Below are 5469 nucleotides of genomic sequence, written 5' to 3'. Positions count from 1 at the left end.
GGCAGGCCTCAGAGCTGTGGGAGCAGGGCGAGTTTGGAGGAAGCCGGCCCTGCTGCCGTCTGCGGAGCATTCCAGGGTCCCCAGCCTGGGGCTGATCATCTTGTTTCGCAGTTCTGTGGGCTCTCACCAGCAAAAGGCAGGGCCCTAGCAGGGAAAGGCCAGACTCGCTGTTCTCCCCATCACTACCGTCATCCTCAGTGTCGGAAAGAGTGACCCTCACTACTGCCTGAGCACCTACCATGGGCTGGGCCCTTTATGAGATTAAGAACGGCCCTAATCACGAAAGCAGCAGCAACATAGGTTGCTATGGTTACTCTTTCCAGAACTCTGCTGCAGAGGTATATACCCCTTGTATGGATGAGTAGGTTGAGGCAGGGGAATGTTGCCGGGGACGCATGGAAAGTCCTTGGTTCTGCTAGGTGTCGTTCCTCAGCAGTGGCAGTGGCTGCTTTCTCCTGATTTACTGCGAGGCAGGCACGGAGGTATTTGATTCTTCCCAAGACAATAGTTTGATCCACAGGAGAAGCACACACCCTTCTCCTGTGAATGTGGTTTTGCTCCTGCTCTTTAGGAAAAAATCATCCCGGCTCTGAGATGCTAAAGGGAACTTCACCTCCTCCCTGCGTCATGTCCAGATCCTGGGGACAAAGGGCGCTCTCCTTACCCGTGCTCCCTACGCATCGATGACCCCCAGACTCCTACCCCCCAGCCCCCATCAGACTCCTGTCCTGAACTCCAGACTCGTACCTCCAGCGCCCTTCGCACCTGCAGCCAAATGTGGGTGGACACCGCAAACTCCATGCGCCTGGGCCCCCGGTCTCCCCCAGCCCCAGCCCCTGCTTCTCCTGTAGCTCATTCCACTTTGATTACCGGCGCCTCCGTCCCTCTCGTGCCCAGTCCCAAAGCCCCCGAATCCTCATTGCTTCCTCTCCCTCTTTCATCCCACATTAGGAAATCCTATATTCCCAATCGACTATTTCTCTCTGCTTTGTCCTGGTTTGAACCACCATCCTCTGGCGCTTGGATTAGCCCACTGGCTTCCTAACTGGTCTTTCTGCTGCGACCCCAGCTCTACCTCCATCCATTCCCACTGCAACGACTGAAATGATCCTTTTAAGACATAAGTTAGACGGTCTTACCCCTGGGTGGTGACTCTCCATTTCACTCTGAGTGAAGTCAAAGGTTCAAGGTAGCCTCTGGGAGCCTTCCTGACCTGGGTACATATCTATAGCTCTCCTCTGCCCACTCAGTTTGGCCCCCACCCTGGTTTCCTTGCCCTCTCCCTGCACACCATGTACCCTCCTGCCTCAGGGCCTTTGCACTGTCCACTCCCTCTTACCCCAGATACGAGCAAAGATCACTCCCTCACTTTCTTTGAGTCTCTGCTCAACTGGCTGCTTCCTGTCTAGCCACACCAGGATTGCATCATCCACACCCCACCCCCAAAACTCCCAAGCCCCTCACCCTGACCCCCCCCCCTTTTTTTTTGTTTCGTAGTATGTGTTGCCTCCTGGCAACTTACACAACACACTTAAGGAGTATTAGGATGGCTATTTATTGTCTGACTCCTGCGGCCAGTATCTTGGCTCCCAGAAGTGAAGCTCTTTGCCTGTTTTGCTCACGCACGTGCCGCAGGATTCTGGTACGTGGCTCAGGACATGGGGGACACTCTATGAACCACTTCCTTATCACTTTCCTCTGATCCTTGACTTGCTCCCTGAAATTGGGGACCAGGAGAGCATTGGTTTATTCCACTGTACTAGGTATTGTGAGAATCCTCAGGAGGCCAAGGGATCCTGCCTGGTAAGTTGCTGACCTGGTTCCTGCCCCCACTTCTAGGCACATTTTAATCTTCTTCTTACCTTTAGGCTCTATCAGTGTTAAGGTCCTGACAAGGCTCTGTGCTGTCATACCTCAGGCCCTTTGCATGTGCTGCTGTGCCTCTCACTTGGTGGACTCCTAGGTGTTAATCAAAGCCCCCGGTTAGGTGTTGCTTCTTCCCTGAGGTCCTCCGTGATACTTCCGCCCTCCAGAGTCTGGAGAGACCCCTTCCTTCTTTCCTTCCTTCCTTCCTCTCTTCCTTTCTTCCTTCCAACCATTTTCCTTCCTCTCTCCCTCCCTCCCTTGATTACTCTGAGTGACTTCTGTACCTCGTGTGCATTTCTCAGTGTGTGTGTGTCCCCTGTCTCACTGGGGCTCATCTTCAAGTCTGTTGCACCATCAGACTGTGAGCTCCTTGAAGGCAGAGGCTGGGCTCTGTGTCCCGAGCTGCCCCAGAGCCTGGAACACAGCAACTGCCTCCCCAGTGTGTGCCTGTTGCGGACGACAGAGCAAATCTGACATGAGCCGGGAGAGAACAAAGACTGTTCGAAGACCCTTTCAAGGTCACTGGCTGGCAGGGAATGAACAATGTCTTATTATTTGATCATTTATTTATACTCTATTTTCAACTAGGATTTGAGGCAGCCTGAGATGAAAGGCACAGATATGACAAAAACAAAGCCCTGTGTCTCAAACACCTCCCTCTCTTCCTCAACTGCCTCTTCCTCACTGGCCTATAAACACCCCAGCCTCTGTTACCTTAACAAAAGTGCCCCAGTGCTCTGCAGCTCTCCGTCCCGGTGCAGCCGGTGCCTCCAGCCGGGCCTCCGATGCCTGTCCTCATTCTACCTGCTCCCCTGTCAAGTGGGCAGCTCCTAGGGAGGGCAGCGGCCACCTCTGTTGCTAAACCCAGGGGACACTTGCAGACCTAGATCTCATGAGCTCTGGCAGCACCAGACCTCCTGACATCTCCCCCTCCTCCAGCCCTTACGTCCCTTGTTCATCTGCTGCATCCTCTTGAAGTTTCCTTCTGCCGCTCGATTTCTCCTTCTCAGCCCCGCTGGCTGCTGGCTTTCCTCTGCCCATCCCGGAACCATCTGAGCCCCCAGGAACCCTTCTTGGGCCCCTCTCTGCTCACCCCATGCACTTTATCTGAGCAGCCCTCTGTTCTCAGTTAGGGATTCTTTAGGGTCATTCTAGAACCTGTCGCCCCCTAAACCTCAGTGGCTGCCTCACTTAACGTAAAGTCTGTTTGGCAGCAAGGGGAAGGAGGGGCGCTCTGCTTCCTCTGGTCATCTAGGAATACAGACCCCTTTCGCTCATCTGCCCCTGCCCCTGGCTCTGTGCTGCGCGAGGGACATGCCTCCGGATGAGGGCGGGTGGTGGACAAGAGTTCGAGGTCCCCAACTCAGCCTGTCCACTTGGTGTTCCCACCACTGCTGACGGTTACCCTGTCTCTCTGAGCATCCGTTTTCTCTGGCCAGGGAGGAATATACCATTTTTAGGTTGTTCTGAGGTTCCGTGGAAATATAGATTCCTCAGGCGCTGATGAGGGAGTCCTCCGGGACAAGGACAAGCTTCCTGCTCTCACATTCACACTTTTCTTGGGCCCAGGAGAGACCTGCCAGCTGGCTGATCCCAGGAGTTTAGCATGTGGTTGGAAGAAGGAATCAAGAACCAGCCATGGGTGGCTTGCTGCTGGGGACTGTGCAGGGACATCCCAGCCAGAGGGCAGCTCTCTGCCTGGCTCTTCCTCTACACATTCATGGCCCAGGGGATGGACTCATCCTCCGTGTCTGCTCTCAGAGCCCGTGCTGGACGTGCGGCACGGCTGACTGTCAAATCCATCACACTCAGTCAATGGCATGACAGTGGGTATATGTCACTGGCTCTTGAAGCCAAACAGGCTGGACCCGCTCTCCTCCGTAAGGAAAGGAGAGTTGACATTGATTGAGCATCTGCTGGGTACCAGACATTCTCCTAAGCGTTTTACACCCGCACTCATTGAGTTCTCATAACAGCCCTGGAAGGAAGGGCAGCTCAGTGCCCCCATTCACAGACTCAGACACCAGGACTTGGGAAGCTTGGCATTTGAAAATATCAGTAAAAGCACAGTGACGAGGACACTGCTACGTGCAGCGGCTGATGTCTGAGCGCTCACCTGACCCACATCTTTGACTCTCTTAGGACCGTAAGACAGAAAGGCAAGACGTACAGACTGGGGGTGGGAACCTTGGGGCTTGAAACCTGGAGTCCAGCGCTCAGCAGATAAGCCACCTTGTACAAGCCACTTCTACCTCGTTAAGGCTCAGTTTTCTCATCTGTCAAATGGGCACGATTATGCTAATCTCCCAGAGGCAAATGGGAGAGTTTAACAAACCTTCAAAGTCTGTTACAGAAGTAGTCATTTCCTGTTTAGATATTTCTTAGGGGCTTCTGTTTACTCTGGCTCCTTCCTCTGCATCCTCTTCTCTGCATAGCAGCTAGAGGAATTATTATTTTGGAAACAGAATCAGCTCGTGTCACATCCTTGCTTAAGACCTTTAAATGGATTCACATGTGTTCCAAGGACCCTGTATAATGGGCCTCTCTCTCTCTCCCTCAGGCCTATCTCTTGCCCCTGCCTCTGCCTTTAGCTCTCTCTCTCTCTCTCTAGCCCCCTAGCCATCTTTCAGTTCCTTCACTGCATTAGGCTCTCTCCTGCCCCAGGACCTTTGCACATGCTCACTCCTCTTCCTGGAACATGCTTTTCTCACGCTCTTCATGCTCTTCACCTGGCACACCACTGCCCCTTCAGATTGCTATAGAAACTTTGTACTCTCAGGGACGTTCCTTTCTGCTGCCTCTATCTCAATTAGGTTCCTTGGCCTCCCTCTTCTGTATGACTCTGCATGCTTCCTTTGCCCCAACAACCTGTCCTTGCTGTTTTACTTGTGCATGTGATTTGGTTGGGCTTTGATGTCCATCTCCCTCTCAGAATGTTAACCTCAAGAGGACAGCCCCCCCTCTTGTCTAAGGGCACTTGGCGTTGAATGAATGGAGATGCTGCCTGCTGTTTCCCCAGGATGCCCAAAACGGCTGCCTTGGTCCTGTGCTGGAAAAGGTGAGTGCGAGGAAGTATCTGCCCCAGACACAGGGGCTAACAAGCAGTTCCGGAGTTCTTGTCCCTTCTCGGATCTCCTTGAACCCTCACAATAGTTCAGCTTTGATTTCTTCATTTGTAAGATCGGAGTAACTGGTGGGAAGGTTTGATGGAATATGGTATGGAGGCGTCCAGCGCAGTGAAGATATTTTAAAAATTCTGTTCTGGAGGTGCCTGGGGGGTTCAGTCAATGAAGCCTCGGACTCCGGATTTCAGCTCAGGTCATGATCTTGGGGTTGTGAGATCGAGCCCCACCTCGGGGTCTGTGCTCAGGGAGGAGTCCGCCTGAGGATCTGTGCTCAGGGAGGAGTCCGCCTGAGTCTCCCTTCCTCTCCCTTTGCCCCTCTCCCTCCGCAAGCACTTATGCGCCCTCACTCTCTCAAGTAAACACAAAAATCTTAAAAACAATTTAAAAAAAATTCTTAAAAATGAAAATTTTTGTTTTATTTTAATTTTGTTTTTATTTAAAATTTTATCCCATCCCCATTTTACAAATGTCCCTCTGT

This window comes from Mustela nigripes, chromosome 6 (assembly GCF_022355385.1).
Source record: "Mustela nigripes isolate SB6536 chromosome 6, MUSNIG.SB6536, whole genome shotgun sequence".
Classification (NCBI taxonomy): Eukaryota; Metazoa; Chordata; class Mammalia; order Carnivora; family Mustelidae; genus Mustela; species Mustela nigripes.
Note: the sequence above shows the minus strand (reverse complement) of the source record.